The sequence below is a fragment of the Schistocerca nitens genome, chromosome 4, assembly GCF_023898315.1.
Source record: "Schistocerca nitens isolate TAMUIC-IGC-003100 chromosome 4, iqSchNite1.1, whole genome shotgun sequence".
Taxonomy (NCBI): domain Eukaryota; kingdom Metazoa; phylum Arthropoda; class Insecta; order Orthoptera; family Acrididae; genus Schistocerca; species Schistocerca nitens.
In genome coordinates, this window is record NC_064617.1 from 887,701,223 (window position 1) to 887,720,207 (window position 18,985).

The window sequence follows — 18,985 nt, forward strand, 5'->3', positions numbered from 1 at the left end:
GGCCGTACACCACTGGTGATCGTCGAGGGGACACTGAATAGTGCACGGTACATCCAAACCGTCATAGAACCCATTCCTAGACCGGCAAGGGAACTTGCTGTTCCAACAGGACAATGCACGTCCGCATGTATCCCGTGCCACCCAACGTGCTCTAGAAGGTGTAAATCAACTACCCTGGCCAGCAAGATCTCCGGATCTGTCCCCCATTGAGCATGTTTGGGACGGGATGAAGCGTCGTCTCACGCGGTCTGCACGTCCAGCACGAACGCTGGTCCAACTGAGGCGCCAGGTGGAAATGGCATGGCAAGCCGTTCCACAGGACTACATCCAGCATCTCTACGATCGTCTCCATGGGAGAATAGCAGCCTGCATTGCTGCGAAAGGTGGATATACACTGTACTAGTGCCGACATTGTGCATGCTCTGTTGCCTGTGTCTATGTGCCTGTGGTTCTGTCAGTGTGATCATGTGATGTATCTGACCCCAGGAATGTGTCAATAAAGTTTACCCTTCCTGGGACAATGAATTCACGGTGTTCTTATTTCAATTTCCAGGAGTGTATTTGTCCAATGAATACCCGTTTATCATCTGCATTTCTTCTTGGTGTAGGAATTTTAATGGCCAGTAGTGTATTTGTTAAAGTTTGTACACTTAGTAACATCTCGTGTCTGGAACATGTTGTCGTGGATATTACAACGTGAATGCAACGGAAAGAAGCCCTCGTAACTGGCACAGTGGGAAGTCTCTTCTGCCTAGTATTTGATGGTGGTTTGTAGAGCACGGATCCAGACGCATGTGGTAAATGCGTTGTCAGCGTCCCGGGTTCGACCCCCGCTCCGGCAGACGGCTCCAGTTATGCGGCGGCCAGCGGGGAGTGACGGGGCCGGGCGGCACCAACCCGTGACGTGGCGGAGACGTCACGGCGAGGTGAGGCGAGGCGAGGCGAGACGACACACAGCACGCACGCCGCTCCACGCGTGATTTACACGCGTCACAAGTCGCCACACTGCGGCAGGCTGGCGGCAGTAGTGGGGGCCGGGGCTGGAGGCCTGGCGCATCCTGTGTCCCGCGTGCCGTGGCGGGCGGCAGACGCGGCCAGAGTGGCTGAGCGAGTGCCCAGTTGGCCACCTCGGGGGCCGCAGCTCTTCGCTCACCTGTCAGCAGCGGGCAGCCGACGCCGCGGTAAGCGCCCCCTGCCGCGCGCCTCTGCCTCGCGTTGCGGGAAGCCGCAGGCCGCATCTCTCTCTGCCTCCCTCCCTGAGGCCTCTTCTGTACCCTGGCGCACGGTTTCACAACTCCTGCGACAGGGACTTCCCGTCTGGGATGCGTGTGACGTGTAAATCACTGTGCGCCACATTTTAACCCACCGCAATTTGTACTGTGAGGAGAGGCCGAATCAGAGTGAAATGGCTATCTGCCCTCTATTTTGAACGGTGAACAGACGAGTGTAGTGAAGGTTTTCAAATTCCGTACAGCGTCTGCGCTCGAGCCCGTGCTTCTAGGACGGAGACTTAAATGCTTTGCTGAGTGACCGGGCCGCCCCTTTCCGGGTGGTTTATGAAGGTATGCTGTGCAACCAGTCGTTATTTGAGTTCGATACGATTTACTGTATCATAGTCTAGATTCCGGGTCAGTGCAGGCTAACCGTCAGATGGAGGTGTTACAGAGACAATGTTTTCTCGACTCTGTGTAGCTACACGTTGGGGTTGTGCTACTGGCGAAAATAACGGAAATTGACTTGTAAGTGAACGAAATGTGTAAGAAACGAAAAGATCGGTAGGTTTTAGCAGACTTACGTTGCACTGCATCTTGATACCTACGACAAAATTTCACTGAGCTTGCGCACGCACACACACACACACACACACACACACACACACACACACACTTTTAATGAAGAGTGATACAAAGAGTATGAGGATGTTAGATATCACATTTTGCTACATCGCTATCTTTGTTAAGAGATAGATTACATTACAGAATAAAATACTTACACTCAAAGATAGTGGCAAGTGAACATTGCAAGCTGTAGGTGCATTCATACCTTGCAAAGTACATATAATGTGGATCAAAAAATTGCCGGTAAATAAACAGAATGAAATATTTATCATTCCAGCGATTACCAGCCCTGTGTACCTTTGTACTACTTTTATTTTTTCGACCTTTTTTTTTTTTTTACTTTTTGATGCAGGTTTTACAACTGACGCAATACATGACGTTCATATTTCTTTCTCTGGTGTGTGTGTGTGTGTTTTCAGTTTTATTATTTTCCTACTTTTATTTACAGTGCCTTCTTAAACCCGCCAGGGTAGCCGAGAGCGCTAATGCACTGCTTTCTGGACTTGGGTAGGCGCGCCGGCCCCAAATCGAATCCGCCCAGCGGATTAACGACGAGGGCCAGTATGCCGGCCAGCCTGGAAATGGTTTTTAGGCGGTTTTCCACATCCCACTAGGTGAATACTGGGCTAGTCAGAACGCTCTGCCTCAGTTACACGACTCGCAGACATTTGAAAAACGTTTGCACTATTCTGTGGCTGACACTACATGCAGACAGCTGGGGTACATTAATTCCATCCTGGGGGGTTCAGGGAGGCGACAGGAAGGGCATCTGGTCACGCTCTGCAACTAACACTGCCAAACTCATAGTAACAAGGCCGACCTCGCATTGAAGTGGGACATTGGCCTTCTTAAAACACAAATGATAAATTTTGAATCCTGCCTAGTCATCGAATTTGGGGTGTCTAGGAAGCCTGCTTTCTCGGACCGCTAGACAACATTCAAACAAATCGTATTAATGAGTTTTATTACGAAAAGTTAGTGACAATACTTAACTTTGTGTTAAACAGATGTGTCGCCAGCAAATGGCGGCGGACAAAATAATCGAGTTTCGTCAGTAAACAATTCCAAGTTTGAGCTGCATAGAATGTACGAGCAAAGTAACGAGCTTTGACACTTCTGTTCAGATCGCTGGTCTTGAATCTTCTCGTAGAACTGCGACGCGGCTAGTCGGGCGCGGCGGTGATATCTCCTTCGCATAGAGGCCGCTGCCGTCACATTGTCGTCTTGGAGAGGGGTCGGTCTGTGTGCCACAGCCCTCTCTGCTCTCTCGTTCCCTAGTGGCGTGCCAGCACGTGGCTTTACGCCGTAACAATAAATACGTCCAGTCTCAGCAGAGTTACGTGAGGAATGAAGATCAGAACTTAAATTATTTTTTTTTATATGGAACTCGATAAAGTATCAGATCTTCTTACAAATTTTATAAACATCTCATTTTACCGTTTAGCAACGTTTTTGTGTCGATATCTACTCTGATATTTCGATATACTCATACACTGTTTCCTCGGATTGCATTTGCCGCAACTGCAGTTCTAGCTATTCTCTGTGTATGTGCAAAGCCTGCATTACATTGTCAAACTCCTTTGACAAATTTTTGTAACATTTAGGCCTGTTTTCTAAGTTTCATAAAAGATATTGTGGACGTATCCAGTCATCAACGATCCAAGTACCCCGCCAAAGATTTTATGAAACATTTTTTTTATAAAATATCACACGCAAAGTTATTTTACATAGTACTACAGGCCTCGTAAGAGAAAAGAAATCTACTTCGGAATGTTTACTCTCAACAGACAACCAACGAAATTCTACCACCTAACAGCACTGAAACTTCCACAGTAACAAAGACATCGGAGCCACGGCAAATGTTGTGAGACAAAATGATGCACACTTAATAGATGTCCTAAGGAAGACGCCTTGGTGGCGAAACACGCCGGTTCATACTGAATATTAATGTTAAAATGGAACTGAAGTGGAAAAGTGTGTACTGCACAGCATAAAAGGCCAGGACGGTGTCTTCTGTGCTCGTTGCATCCGGCAGCGAGAATCCTGTACCTCGTGCTGCCCTGCTCCAACGCGGTCTCTGGTATGGTGGTCAGTTTCTTGCAAACCATACCTCTGGTTTGGTGACAAAAGTTTCTCGAAGCGACCACCTTTTGTAAAATGTTACTGGAATTCTTGAAGCGTCAAAATACAATGATAAATTGAATGGTTCAAATGGCTCTAAGCACTATGGGACTTAACACCTGAGGTCATCAGTCCCCTAGAACTTAGAACTAGTTAAACCTAACTAACGTAAGGACATCACACACATCCATTCCCGAGGCAGGATTCGAACCTGCGACCGTAGCAGCAGCGTGGTTGCGGACTGAAGCGCCTAGAACCGCTCGGTCACAACGGCCGGCCGAAAACGAAGTTTCGACTATAATTCCCATCATCCTCATTAGGAACAAGTGACTACCGTTGTGATGGCACACATCCCATTGCGATATTAGTGGAAACCCTTTGGGATGTAAACAGTTCTGTAAAGTTCACTGTGGTAAATATTTTGGAAGGCTCGTGGCTTGAGAAAACACTTTCTCGTTGTACTGAATTTTATTCGCATACTTTCGGTAATGTTACTCCATCGTCAATGGGTCTAGCACATTTTTCTGTCCATGTTGCTGTCTGCCATTTCTGTAGACCTTCTATTTTAACACAGTTTGTCATCTGTGATTATATCGTTAATGATAATGACATTCTCACTATCAAAACGCGACGTGTCGTAAATACTAGAACAGTACGTGTAGTGAGTACAGTTTATAGAGTCGTGATAACATGAAAAACACTTTCAGCAACAATAAAGCTACAGATGACAAGCTGTTTCAAGGCATCAGCTGTACAGAACAAGGCAGGCAGCAACACGGGCAGCCAGATGTGCTGTTAAGTAGAAAAAAGTAAAGCCGCTGAGGATGGTGTAATGTCAGCGAAACGTGTATCTGCAAAATGAAAATGAGCTTTTTCTACGCGGATCATCGAAATACTTCATCACCTGCTTTAACTGGTACAACGGCTATAACTTAGTGGTGCATGGAATCGAGCTCTTGTATAGAAATTCGCCCAGTTGTGAGTTATGTTCAGTGGGGCAGCACCAAAACCGGAGACATCGACAACTGCCTCTAGCAGCTTGATGACAGTGAGTTGTTCCTGACGAACACGATGGAGGGTATCGCCGAAAGTCCAGGTTTCTATTCAACGGGTGGCGAGAATATTCTGAATATTCTATACACACTGGTGGGCCAAAACATTACGACTACTGTCCATTGTGAGAGTGGACACCGTCGAGACTCTGTGAGGAGAGGGAGTGAGCCAGGACCGTTCCAGGTGCCGACCGCTCTGTGGTGGGGCGGTGTGACTCCGTTCTCTGCTCCAGCTCCAGCTCCTTTCACGCGGGAGCGCGGAGCAGCACGTGTACACTACTGGCCATTAAAATTGCTACACCAACAAGAAATGCAGATGATAAACGGGTATTCATTGGACAAATATGTTATACTAGAACTGACATGTGGTTACATTTTCACGCAATTTGGGTACATAGATCCTGATAAATCAGTTCCCAGAAAAACCACCTCTGGCCATATTAACGGCCTTGATACGCCTGGGCATTGAGTCAAACAGAGCTTGGATGGCGTGTACAGGTACAGCTGCCCATACAGCTTCAACACAGTACCACAGTTCATCAAGAGTAGTGACTGGCATATTGTGACGAGCCAGTTGCTCGGCCACCATTGAGCAGACGCTTTCAATTGGTGAGAGATCTGGAGAATGTGGTGGCCAGGGCAGCAGTCGAACATTTCCTGTATCCAGAAAGGCCCGTACAGGACTTGCAACATGCGGCCGTGCATTATCCTGCTGAAATGTAGGGTTTCGCAGGGATCGAATGAAGGGTAGAGCCACACATCTGAAAAGCAACGTCCACTGTTCAAAGTGCCTTCAATGCGAACAAGAGGTGACCGAGACGTGTAACCAATGGCACCCCATACCATCACGCCGGGTGATACGCCAGTATGGCGATGACGAATACACGCTTCGAATGTGCGTTCACTGCGATGTCGCCAAACACTGATGCGATCGTCATGATGCTGTATACAGAGCCTGGATTCATCCGAAAAAATGACGTTTTGCCATTCGTGCACCCAGGTTCGTCGTTGAGTACACCATCGCAGGCGCTCTTGTCTGTGATGCAGCGTCAAGGGTAACCGCAGCCATGGTCTCCGAGCTGATAGTCCATGCTGCTGCAAACGTCGTCGAACCGCTCGTGCAGATGGTTGTTGTCTTGCAAACGTCCCCATCTGTTGACCCAGGGATCGAGACGTGTCTGCACGATCCGTTACAGCCATGCGCTTAAGATGACTGTCATCTCGATTGCTAGTGATACGAGGCCGTTGGGATCCAGCACGGCGTTCCGTATTACCCTCCTGAACCCACCGATTCCATATTCTGCTAACAGTCATTGGATCTCGACCAACGCGAGCAGCAATGTCGCGATACGATAAACCGTAATCTCGATAGACTACAATCCGACCTTTATCAAAGTCGGAAACGTGATGGCACGCATTTCTCCTGCTTACACGAGGCATTACAACAACGTTTCACCAGGCAACGCTGGTTAACTGATGTTTGTGTATGAGAAATCGGTTAGAAACTTTCCTGATGTCAGCACGCTGTAGGTGTCGCCACCGGTGCCAACCTTGTGTGAATGCTCTGAAAAGCTAGTCATTTGTATATCACAGCATCTTCTTCCTGTCAGTTAAATTTCGCGTCTGTAGCACGTCCTCTTCGTGGTGTAGCAATTTTAATGGCCAGTAGTGTACTATTCGCTTGACAGTGATATCCTAGCGGCACTACGCGAAGTTGGGTTGTTCTCCTGTTGTGGAAGATTGTGGAGTACGACTCCACAGCCTTTGAAATTGGTTAGTCACAAGTAAATCAATACTCTAGAGAGAAATTGGGTATATGTGTACTAAAGGAGCCTAAATGGGAACCGCAACTGTAATGAAACATGTTGTATATTTAATGAAGACGCTCAGTACAATAGTTTTAATGCCAAACGGAATTTCGAATGCAAGAAAACATTGCCAGTAAATAAAGGACACAATGAATCTAAATACGTACTAAATACGAAAGTAAATTGAATACGACAAACTGGAAGGCAAAACAAGGAAACTGAATAATAAAGAAAGTATACGACATTAATCCACCTTAGATTTGTATTGCTGCTTTCTACATTTATTTACTTTCCTTTGCTTAAGAGCTTCAATACTGCGAATGACTGATGCAGCACATCTCAGTCTCAAAGATAATCTGATATGTAGCATCTCAGTTGTGTTTTACATTTTCATTAGAGAAAAGTCGTCTACGAAGTTTCGAGTAACCCTTCTGTGACGAATGCTCGTTAAAGTCACCTACAGTCTTCCTGCTCTGATGTCTGTCTTTAGCCGGCCGTTGTGGCCGAGCTGTTCTAGGGGTTTCATTCTGGAACCCTTGACCGCTATGGTCGCAGGTTCGAATCCTGCCTCGGGCATGGATGTGTATGATGTCCTTAGGTTAGTTAGGTTTAAGTAGTTCTAAGTTCTGTCTTTCAGTTCTGCATCACACTGAAGGTCTATGATTTTCATTTAGAAAGGTGGCTTACAGGATAATCGTCCACAGAGTACAGAGCAGCAAAAATTTCTAAATCTGTCTCCAAGCGCGAAATATCAGTAAATCTTGTTTCGAATTCAATGCACGGCTTCCTTGCAACACCTGTATGCTGCCCAAAATCTGCGGCAAAGCCAACGTTTGCTACTGCTGACAGTTTCCGACAGTAAGGGACGTTCTAATCTGCCCAGCTGCGTTTCGCAGAGCAACAGTTTCATCTTGAGTGCCTTCAGTTTGTCATAGAAATGGAACGACAATATCCTTGCCTAGAAGTGACAAAGGGCTAAATCACAAATCAATCTACCATTCGACAGTTCAGGAACACTTTCTCTCTACATTTCCGCGAGTAACGATGTTTCTTGTGCAGTTGAAGAGCTCCAGAACTTTAGCACGACTGAACCAGCGAAGCTCACAGTGATATGGTAAATCTCCTTATTCACAACCGTCATCGTCCAGAAATGCTTTGAACAAGTGACGATTGAATCCTTTGGCTCGAATAGAATTAGTGATTTTCACTATCAAGCTGATTACATTATTCAGTTTTACGATCTTGGAATACAAATATTGTTGTTGATTCAGGCAGTGTGTAGGGACAATCAGATCATGATTATTTACTTATATCTGGACGCGCCTTCCTAAGCAGCTAATTTCTCCAGTCATAGCCGGAGTACCGTCCGCTGCTACCGAAGTTAGTAGTTCGCTCGGCAGACCAAACATCTCCATAAGCACTTCAAGTGCATCGAACATGTCTTGACCTGTTGCTATGTCCTTCAGGGAGATGAGATCTAACATTTCCTCGCGAACTTCCAGCATTTTGTTTGCTGTCCTGAATAATCTCTTCTAGAGTGATCAGTGTCCTGCAAGTAATGTGAAATATTTTTACCAGATAATGTCAGTAGCACGAGCTCTCCAAAGTGACATGGTAATTTTCGAAACGAAGCAATTTTCTTTTATTTCTTCCATCGCGGCCATTTTCCAAGCAAAACTTGTTACTAAGTGGTAACTTACTTCATTTGAAAAGCTGGCTTTCCGTTCAAGAATTATTGGATTTCGTTTTTCGTTGACATATTTGTTGTACTCTGCCGCTAGATTTGCTGCATAATGACGTCTTACCCTCAATTTCTTTATCTCGTTTATTATTTTTGTGACACACTAAACTTTTTACACGACCGTCGCAATCAGTTAAAAGGTATAGATCCTGCCATGCAGCAATAAAGCAAAGTGGTGCCGAGGGCATGCTGCTGCTTGTTGCTTCTTCCGGGCCTAACTGCGTTGACGTCTGCGACTGGCTGACCAAACGGTCCGCGCTCTTTTCGTTGCTTTCGCCTGGCGTTTTGTTTACACCTCGTGGCTCTGCACTCCCGATCGGCTTCGCTGAACGGTGGAGTAGGTGGGCGAAAGAAATGGAACAGTTCTAGCGGGGATACGGGCCGCGAATAGAGGTGTCCCCTGACAAACTACTTTGACTAACGACAGATTGTTATGGCCTGGCGCTGGAGAGCGATCACCTCGGGTACGCCGGAACTGGTCGGCTGTTCCCGTGCTAATGTCGTGAGCGTCTGTAGAAAGTGGTTGAAGGCGGCGAAATCACGCATGGGCGACAACGTGTTGCACGTCCACACTTCAGCAAAGAACACAGACGTCGGAGGCTCGCCCACTCTATAAAGTACAATAGGCAGTGAACTGCGGCAGGTCTGACGACATAGTGTTAGTGCAGGTGCCAAGTGTTTCGAAGCACACGTCCTTAATCTTGGGGTCCCGCAGAAGACGACCCTTACGTGTTCCCACACAATGACATCGTCAGTTGCGATTGCAATGGTCGCCGGATGATCTAAACTGGGTCTTGGATCAACGGAGTCGTGCTTCCTGGTCGGATGAAGCCCAGTCGACGGTCGTGTCCACATACGCAGTCATCCAGTCGAACGGCTGCTAGAAACGCGCACCGTGCCACGGATGCAGGCCGGTGGGCGCAGTATTGTGCTGTGGGGGACACTGACCTGGGATTTCATGACAGCTGTGGACTAAGTGAAGCTGGCCGGTGTGGCCGAGCGGTTCTAGGCATTTCAGTCTGGAACCGCGCGACCGCTACGGTCGCAGGTTCGAATCCTGCCTCGGGCATGGATGTGTGTGATGTCCTTAGGTTAGTTACGTTTAAGTAGTTCTAAGTTCTAGGGGACTGATGACCTCAGTTAAGTCCCATAGTGCTCAGAGCCATTGTTGACTAAGTGAACGTTACTGTGGACCGTTTGTATCACTTCAAGTTTGTCTTCTCAGACCACAAGGCACCTTCAAGCAGGATAACTTTGCCAGAAAGTAGTAAGTGGGTACATTGAGCGCACTTTGGATGTTCTTAATGTGCAACCTTATAATACATTAATTTAATGATATTATATTGTATTTATAAAGAGTTGTGGTATGATGATTTTTTATAAGTGAGCCGCGGTAAAAATTGCTGTTTTACAGAGCCCTCGCAGCGCGTAGTGCGAAGCAGTCGCCCTCCGTTTCTGGCGGTGGCGCCGCTGTGGCAATCGCAGCTTTGGTGTCTCCCTCTGGTGGGAAAGGGGAAAGGTTGCCTGTTCACGTGCATGTAAGGGGTGCTATGAGCCCGCTAGTCGGTCAGTCTGGGTCAGTCTCTCGTCCCCAGCTTGCTAGTCTGTCTCTCGTCCGCATTTGTGAGGCAGTTAGTGTCTGTCTGTCGTTCGCCGTGCTAGTTATGTCTGGCGTTCGGATCAACCTTTAAAGCCGGCAAAATGAGAGTCTTTCCACTCCGCCAGTAAGAGAACTCAGCGAGTGGTCGCCCGGTCGGGGCTTAGTTCCTGCATCTGAGTCTGCGCATTAGGCCGCCAGTCTGCTCGAGTTTTCTCAGGCAATGGTCATTGGCGGTTGGATCGATCGTTCGGTCGGTCGCGCACTCAGACACAAGGTGACTTGTCCGTCTTGAGCGTCGGCGCATTTGAGGTCGCCACGTGAGTCCAGTGGGCCGCGGCGTATAGCGAGGGGTAGTGACTTCGCGGTCGACACGAGAGGAACGGGAGTCAACCCTCGACATCAGTCTGACCGGTACGAGCTGTGACACCGTGAGACAGGAGATCGGCGCGCCTTCCTGCGTCCGTTGAAGTGACTCGCAGCAGACGGTTCGGGAGAGCGATTTGGGGTTGCTGCGCCAGGTCTTCTCGAGAAATCGCAGTTTATTAGAAGTTAAGTGATTGGTGATATGTTGTTTGATTTACTCTTGTTAAATTCTACTTGTTTTCTTGGTGAGGTCACCAGCCGTTTTGCTTTGGGGTCGTCCCACCATTCTTCTCCGTTTGCCCAATCGCGGGAAGGTGGTTGTTTATAAATTGGGTGGTCCGTTTTTCCATTGTGGAGTAGGGGCAGGGTAGAGCAACCTGCGGTTTGGGCTGTTCGCTAATCTCCCTATCAATCTACCGTACGTTAGTAGCTGCCTGTGTCATGTTTGTCGGATATGGTGTGTTAACGAATTTATTGGTTGGTTGGTTGGTTTGGGGAAGGAGACCAGACAGCGAGGTCATCGGTCTCATCGGATTAGGGAAGTATGGGGAAGGAAGTCGGCCGTGCCCTTTGAAAGGAACCATCCCGGCATTTGCCTGGAGCGATTTAGGGAAATCACGGAAAACCTAAATCAGGATGGCCGGACGCGGGATTGAACCGTCGTCCTCCCGAATGCGAGTCCAGTGTCTAACCACTGCGCCACCTCGCTCGGTAACGAATTTATTGCTTGGAGTGTAACGGCCTAATACCTGAAATATGTTTTGATTTTTTGAAACTTTGATATTATTGCCTATGATCTTGAGAGGCGGTATCTGTGTACTGTTGAGCATCTTAATTAGTAGAACTTTATATAAGATTGCATTTCATGGGATTTTATTTAAATGATCGTTTTATTATATAAAGTTGCCACCCTTTCACATTAAGACTTTTCTTAGAAGTTAAAATCAAGTTGCACCTTCGGTGGCAAGGTTAATATTTTAATTGTTAGTGTTTTGCACTATTTCCATCCCTCCTACGGGGGGTGCATAGTTTGTGTGCTTGTGTAAATTGTTAAAACTCTTAGTTTATAGTTATCTGGTGTGTTGCAGATTTGCACCAGTGTAGTCTTTCAGAGGCTGTTCTGAGCGGCCGTAACTGCGGTCGTGTCAAAAGGGAGCGGCAAGGTTCTCTGCCCGAAAGCTCATTCAGTCAAAACTTGTTTCTTTCTCCCTCTGAATAAATTGTAACTTTGATATTTAGAGGGTGCTTTGTGATTATAATTTTAAATCTGTTTCTTTTAAAAAATGCTTTTAGGCACTATTAAAGTGAATAAAATGCCCATTTGTTAAAAGGAATTTGGTTATGATTTCATCAGTTGCTCCCTGGAAACTACTTCCATGCTTACATAGTGTGATTAAATGTGTTAATGTTCTTGATGAATCGCCAGTAAATAAAATAAATTCTTAAGAATATTCTTTGTAAATAAATCACAGTTCAATAAGACAAAAATAAAAGATTTTTTTATTTATAATATAATTGTAAGTACTAGTAAGTGGGAATAATCGTAAAAACACTATGTATTAAAAACATCCCAACTGCCCTCAATGTATGCACTTACTACTAGTAATAAAATATAACGCTAAAAATATATATAGATCGACCGCCAACAGCATGCAACAGTTATCAGTTATCAAAGAAATTGAATTGAAAGAAGAAAAAACTAAAAAAGAGGAAGAAAGAAAAAATTAAGTCCTTTTTTTGTAAATTCGACGACTGTTGTAGTCTTTTACAGCTTCCTCTACACCAAATTCATCTTTATAATATTTATCATAATCTATTTCACTTTCCTCAATAGAATGCGAATGATTTACTTCCAAATAACATTTATTAATTGTCTCAAGAATCGTTTTTATATATTTCGCTCTACTACATTTATTTAAATCTTTTAATCCAACAAATGCATTTTCTGCTTCATCATGAACACTAATTTTTCCACAACCACTTTTAAGTAAACTCACATCCAAGGACTGTAATTAGTATTCTTTGTCTGATGAACTACACAAATCAAAAATTTTTGCGTCACCTCGGTTCCGAGAATTCTGGAACCTATACAAAAAATTGGAATAGAGGTCAACATAAACATCATTTCTGCCCTTTTTATTGCTCATGAAAACCACACATTTCGTGCTGTACCAACACACAGCGAGAACTTCAGAGGTGGTGCTCCAGATTGCTATACACACCAGTCCCTCTGATACCCAGTAGCACGTCCTCTTGCACTGATGCATGTCTGTATTCGTCGTGGCATACTATCCACAACTTCATCAAGGCACTGTTGGGCCAGATTGTCCCATTCCTCAACGGCGATTCAGCGTAGATCCGTCAGAGTGGTTGGTGGGTCACGTCGTCATAAACAGCTCTTTTCAATCTATCCTAGGCATGTTCGATAGGGTTCATGCCTGGAGAACATGCTGGCCACTGTACGCGATCGATGTCTTTATGCTGAAGGAAGTCATTCAGAAGATGTGCACGATGGGGGCGCGAATTGTCGTTCATGAAGACGAATGCCTCACCAATATGGTGCTGATATGGTTGCACTATCGGTCAGAGGATTGCATTCACGTATCGTACAGCCATTATGTCGCCTTCCATGACCACCGGCAGCGAACATCTGCCCCACATAATGCCACCCCAAAGCAACAGGGAACCTCCATCTTGCTGCACTCGCTGGATGCCTCCAAAGATGTCTCTGATGGTTCAACATGGTGGCGTTGCTGTCAGAGTTCCTCTGAGATATTATCCATAGGTAGCAATAACCCACTGCAGTAGTAGCCCTTGGGCAGCCTGAGCGAGGCATTGACAGTTCCTGTCTCTCTGTATCTCCTCCATCTCCGAATAACATTGCTTTGGTTCACTCCAAGATGCATGGACACTTCACTTGTTGAGAGCCCTTCCTGGCACAAAGTGACAATGTGGACGCGATCGAACCGCTTTATTGACCGTCTAGGCGTGGTTGAACTACAGACAACACGAGCCGTGTACTTCCTTCCTGGTGAAATGACTGGAACTAATCGGCTGTTGGACTCCGTCTAATAGGTACTGCTCATATATGGCTGTTTACATCGTTGGGTCGGTTTAGTGACATCTCTGAACAGTAAAAGGGACTGTGTCTGTGGTACAATATCTGCAGTCAATCTTCAGGAGTTCTGGGAACCGGGGTGATGCAAAACTTTTTTTGATGTGTGTACTTAATTTTTCTATTGTATCTTGGTTACTCATTTTATTCCTGTACAATAGATCAAAAATTTCAGCATTTTTATCTTCTTCCATTTATTACTGCAAATTTTTAGTATAAATAATTTTAATTAGATTTAATGGAAAAATTAATTATTTCTAAAGATATTGCACCTTGGGACACATAAGTCTTTATATAACCAACGAAATTATAGAGAAGGAATGATTTCTGTTATTATTTCATTATTTAGAATATAATGTTTACCGTATTTACTGTACAGGGGATGGATATTTAATTTGTCACTGGTATCTGTTTGGAGATTATTACATTCATAAATATATAGAAATTTTAGTTGGAGTATCTGAAATTAGTGTCAGACTTTTTTAAAGAGAATAATAAATTATTCTAAAAAAATTTGAAACAATTATAATAGATACAATTGCAAGAATATGCACATAAAAATGAAACAACAAACACTAGTCTTTCTTTGTGCATACTTGGTGTTGTTTTAATTCTATGTAGTTAGATCTTGAAATTTAGATCATTTTTTTAAATTTGAATCTCTTCCTTGAGCCAATAACTGGAACAGAAACATACACATGTATTTTCGAATTATAAATATATCTGTCTTTTCCTCGATTACTTTCAGTGGATATGTTGGAAATAATTAGCCCTAATCTTTCTTGTAAAACTTTTAGTCTTTTACAGTTTTTTATTTTTATATTTCCTTGTATTTGTCCCACTTTTATATTTTTGATCGTTTCTTTACCTTCTTCTTTACACAAACTCTATTTGTTTTCGAAAATAGTAGCTGCTTTTAAGTAAACTGTTCCAGTGAAAGAATTACCGATATAAACAGAAACACTCTCTGATTTTATTTCCGAAATTTTTTCTTTATTGGGATAATAAAAAATTCTGGTTCCTGTCGAAGACTGCTATATAGAATACATATAAATCCTTCACCTTTAAGAACATTTTGATTTTTCTTCATTTCTATAAATTTATTTTTATAGGGACCTTTAACAATATATACAGATTTTTTTCCATTTTCTTCATCCAAAACACCTACATATGTGTACTTCTTTTTAACATTTGCCATAAAAGAATAAATTTTAATACTCCACTTGCTGCAAAATCTACCCGATAAATCGTAAAGTAACTTTATTTCTTCTTCCTTTTCTCTTATTTTTTGTTGCTTTTCCAAAGTATTTTTCTGTTCTTCATTTAAAAATTTGCCTTATCAAAATATTCTAGTTTTCCTTCTTGTATGCTTAAGTTTTTTAATTCTTGTTTCCATTTCTTGGTAGATTCTAGATATACCATATTAATAGGTTTAATTTCTCTAATGGGATATGGATGGAGTTTGTTGATAATATTTATTCTTTTCCTGTTCACAAGTTTAATAATATTAGTTGCTTTTATTAATCCCAATTCCTCAATATTTATTTCTTTGGGTATTGTATAAAACAGGCTACTGGATTTAGGAAAATATATGTAACCAGATTTTATCAGGCATGTTTGTTTTACAGAAATTACATTCCCTCTCTCTTCAACGATTTCTATGCAGTTAATGGGCAACCAATGAAAACTAAATGCAGATAAAAAAATTAACTAACTTTTCTCTTTCTTCTTTATCGTCTGTTCTTATTTTTATTTGTATTCCAGTAAATTTTTTATACTGTTTTACCCCAATAGACGTAATGCAATAGATTTCTGTAGATAAGGCAGTAACAATTTTGCAACGAATCTGCTAATTTTTGCCACACTTTACCCAGTGGAACAGAATGAAAGAGCTCTTTCTTGAAATATTTGCTGTTATTTGTTATTAATTCTATTTAATCTTGTAATTAAATTTTCCTCAAGACATTTAAGTTGCATCTTTATTTAAGATAATAATGGAAGCTGAAGAGATGGATTAAAATTTGTGTCTTCACCGGGACTTGAACCCAGGTCTTCTTGTTTAATTGGGGAGGGCACTGGACTTCAGACGTCCATGAAGCAATGTTAGCTGTTGTGCTGAGGTGGTGTAATGGCTAATATTCCTACGTGGTAAATAAGGAGACCCAGGTTCAAGTCCTGTTAATGGATCATATTCATGATCTTTTTGGAAATCTATGTCAATGTAATTATAAATTGTTGCTTCCAGTGCTGTAATACTCCTTAGCAAATATAGAAGCAAATGTTTCTAGAATGAAATTTTCACTCTACAGCGGAGTGTGCGCTGATATGAAACTTCCTGGCAGATTAAAACCGTGTGCCGGACCGAGACTCGAATTCGGGACCTCTGCCTTTCGCGGACAACTGCTCTACCAACTGAGCTACCCAAGCACGACTAACACCCCGTCCTCACAGCATTAATTCCGCCAGTACCTCGTCTCCTATCTTCCAAACTTCACAGAAGCTCTCCTGTGAACCTTGCAGAACTGTTTCTTTTAATCTTCTGTCTGAACAATTTAAAAAATGTATCATATGATTGCCATATTACTCGGTATTTGAAAAATGAATTTATTGTAGAGTTTTACTCAAGAATTAGAATTCACCTATTTTAAACAGCCTTTTCCTGCAGCACTGTCGTTGTTAACTATTACATTACACTCTTCTCTTATTCTCCTTGCATTTGGAAATTAAAATTTTTTGTTAGATGTTCATACATTTCTTTTTGATCAAAAATACCAGAAAAATCTTGTGTTATATCCAAATCTAATAAGTAATAATGCTCCTTAAGAAGCTCTTGTAATATTTGCGGTAGTTCTTTTAATAATCTACTGATATTGGCATCTGCTAATTCTATCTTGTAAGGAATAATAACTAGATTAGTATATTTACTTCTTATTATGCCCACATCTACAATAATAATAGCTTGTTTAGCTCCTTTATATGTTCTTGTATTCGAATCTAAAAGAAGAGGTAACTTAGCTTTAACAGCACGTTTCACAGAACAAAATTTAGAAAATACTCCTCATAAGAAACTATTAAATGATCCACAAATTTCTTTCTTAACTAAAAATTGTTTTTTGCCTGCATCTTTTGTACAGTGTGTACAGTCTGTAATTTTAACTACCATAATATTATCGCAGAATGGTTCTGTAACTGGTTTAAGTTCTTCTAATTTTTTCTGCTTTTATGTAGATAATACATATTACATTTTTGATATGATTATTATTATTTAAATTATCTGAAAGTAGCCATAAGCCAAATCCCTCTCTAGTTGGTTTTTTTTATTACCAAGTAGTTCTCTTAAAGAATATTTTTTATTTGTAGCACTCATTTTATTTTCAGCTTCCATTTATGTAGAAAGATTTTTATAAGATTTATGTTAAAGTAGTTAGAATTAGAAATGCAAAATTATTATTAAAAGGCATAAAATGTAATTGTTTTCAAAAGCAGCTGAAACCGGGTAGCTGAAAGTAAAGTGAAGTGAATTTCTTACCTAGTTTAAAATACAGTGGAAACAGGTTGTATGCTAGGTGAATGGATCGATGAATTAGGAAATAACTGAATTACAGATTGGGCTTCGACTGAAGCTAAAAGTTATATTTTTGAGAAAAATGATGAAAATACAGAGATGAAAGTATAGATATTCTACATCTACATATATTCTCCGGATGTCATCGATTTTACCGCAACTAGTCGTTTCCTTTTCTGTTCCACTCGCAGACAGAGCGACGTAAAAAACGACTGTCTTTATGCCCGTGTATGAGCCCTAATTTCTCGTATCTTATCTTCGCGATCCCTACGCGAAATGTATGTTAGTGGCAGTAGAGTCGCTCTGCAGTCAGCTTGAAATGCCGGTTCTCTAAACTTTTTCAGTAGTGTTCTTCGGAATGAATGCCTTCTTCCCTCCACGGATTCCCACTTGAACTTCCGAAGCATAAACGAACATTTGCATGCTGATCGAACCTACCGGTAACAAATATAGCAAAAAAATGGTTCAAATGGCTCTGAGCACTATGGGACTCAACTGCTGTGGTTATCAGTCCCCTAGAATGTAGAACTACTTAAACTTAACTAACGTAAGGACATCACACACATCCATGCCCGAGGCAGGATTCGAACCTGCGACCGTAGCAGTCCCACGGTTCCGGACTGCGCGCCTACCACCGCGAGACCACCGCGGCCAGCACAAATATAGCAGCTCATCTCTGAATTGCTTCTGTATCTTATTTCAGTCCGAGCTGGTGCGGATCGCAAATACTCGAGCAGTGTCCAAGAACAGATTGCGCTAGGTTCCAATGTGCGGTCTCCTTTACAGATGAACCACACTTTCTCATAATTCTTCAAATAAACCGAAGTCGACCATTAGTCTTCCCTATCACAATCCTCACATACTCATTCCATTTCATATCGCTTCGTAACGTTATGCCCAGATATTTTGTAATATAGTTTCTTTAATTTGTTGTGAAAGCGGTGCTGATAGACAATGAAAGCGGGTTAAAAGCTGTGAGCTGTCTGGGGAAGTTAACCTTGCATTACTGAGCAACTGTTTCACCAAGTATCCAGTCTAGCTTACCAAATTCCCAACCAGACTAACATTAATTATAATCTTTCAATAGTCATACGACAACCGGTGATATATATATATATATAAGAGAATTTAAATAAAAAGAAATAAATCAGTTTACATTTGGAAATTTATTTTAACATTTATCATTAAAATTTCAGCATATTAAACTTGAATCATAACTAAGCTGGTGCCTTATTTAGGACTGGGAAAATGTGAGTTTATAATCTTACGGAACACATCAAATAGGGAGCCAAGATTGGGAGACTACATACAACACTGCATTCATAATACAACACACGAAGAACGTTGTAACATATACAAGAGGAAATTAACCACAGCCAACCGATTCAATTTTCATCCAAAGAAGTTACGTTCGTAGCGCAATCCTGTCCGTCATGTAATTACCACACACTGGTATACTAAATTCATACTAACTCTCTGTGAAATCTTCCCGAAAAGAATAGCTGAGGGCTACTTTGATGATTACACCACATGCTTCACGTGGTCAACTTGGTTTACACAAAGAGTGTAACTCCACACTAATTTTGATAATTAAAATAAATTAGATCGAAAAGCAATTTACAAAAGAGAAACCTCGAACTGGTTACTAACGTCTTACTATTAACCTGATGGGTCAAACAATTGTATAAGCACGTGGTACTGGTCTCACAAAGTACACCCCACGTGGGTTGAACATAAAGAAAAGTTGCTATATTGAAAAATATTGTCAAGACGAGACGTTAT

The 18,985-nt window shown here is 42.5% G+C and overlaps 1 protein-coding gene across 1 annotated transcript in view; it reads left to right on the forward strand.

Annotated features, from left to right (window-relative positions):
* The first annotated feature begins 1,081 nt into the window (after window positions 1-1,081).
* The window catches only part of LOC126252643 (uncharacterized), a 273,111-nt gene continuing 255,207 nt past the window's right edge, over window positions 1,082-18,985 (forward strand). The window contains exon 1 of the mRNA XM_049953545.1: window positions 1,082-1,181. The gene's annotated coding sequence lies outside the window, so the exon portion shown is untranslated. The remainder of the gene's footprint in view (window positions 1,182-18,985) is intronic.